Source organism: Triticum aestivum, chromosome 6A (genome assembly GCF_018294505.1).
Source record: "Triticum aestivum cultivar Chinese Spring chromosome 6A, IWGSC CS RefSeq v2.1, whole genome shotgun sequence".
Classification (NCBI taxonomy): domain Eukaryota; kingdom Viridiplantae; phylum Streptophyta; class Magnoliopsida; order Poales; family Poaceae; genus Triticum; species Triticum aestivum.
The window spans coordinates 315,920,000-315,921,224 of record NC_057809.1 but is presented as its reverse complement, the minus strand read 5'-3'; positions in this window follow the sequence as shown (position 1 = coordinate 315,921,224).

Sequence of the window (1,225 nt, the reverse complement as noted above, 5' to 3'; positions counted from 1 at the left end):
GGGGGGGGTTAAAATAAGATGACCCTTGGGCTCCGGTAACCCAAGGGAAAAAGAGGCTAGGTGGCGAATGGTAAAACCAATGTTGGGCATTGCTGGAAAATCTTTAATCAAGGCGAACTATCAAGGGGTTCCCATTATAACCCAACCGCGTAAGGAACGCAAAATCCGGGAACATAACACTGATATGACGGAAACTAGGGCGGCAAGAGTGGAACAAAACACTAGGCGAGAGGCCGAGCCTTCCACCCTTTACTAAGTATATAGATGCATTAAGATAACCAGATAATATAATGATATCCCAACAAGTAAATAAATGTTCCATCAAGGAACGGCCTTCAATCTTCACCTGCAACTAGCAACGCTATAAGAGGGGCTGAGCAAAGCGGTAACATAGCCAATCAACGGTTTGCTAGGACAATGGTGGGTTAGAGGTTTGACATGGCAATTTGGGAGGCTTGAAAGCAAGTGGTAGGCATCGTAGCAATGGCATAGCAAAAGAGCGAGCAAACTAGCATAGCAAAGATAGTAGTGATTTCGAGGGTATGATCATCTTACCTGCACCGTTGTCAGAGTTGACTGGATCCTCGAAAGCAAACTCAACGGGCTCCTCATTAGTGAACTCGTCTCCTGGCTCTACCCAAACAAGACAAACAAGCAACAAGGGCACAATCAACCACGTGCAAACTCAAACAACACAATGCAAAGATGATATGCTATGCGGGATGCGATGCGGGATGCAAAATGCAAGATATGACAGGAAATGCATGAACCTGACCTCAACATGGAAATCCAAGTGTGCCACTGGAAAGATGAGATGAAATCGCTTGAAAACGATATAAAGAACGCCGGAGTCGGAGTTACGGTTTGGAAATGGCAAGCGATTCAAATATGGCACCGGTCTGCAATTTACAGCAAGTAGCCAACTAAATGCAATGAGATGAACATGCTACAGCAACCAAACATGACAACAAAATACATGGCAGGGATGCATTCAAGATGCTTAACAAAAGTCTAGCACTGAGCTACGGCCAATTCATCCATTAACAGGTTCAAACAAGCATGGCAAAAATGCATATGGAAAACAGATCTCAGACTTAGTGAAATTAACACTTGTCTGAAATTTCAGATCAGGTAGCACTCTTCGGAGCAACAAAACTACATGCTACAGGACCTGAACATGGCAAAGTAAAGCATGGCATGGAGCTACTCAAATAGCGTAACAAAA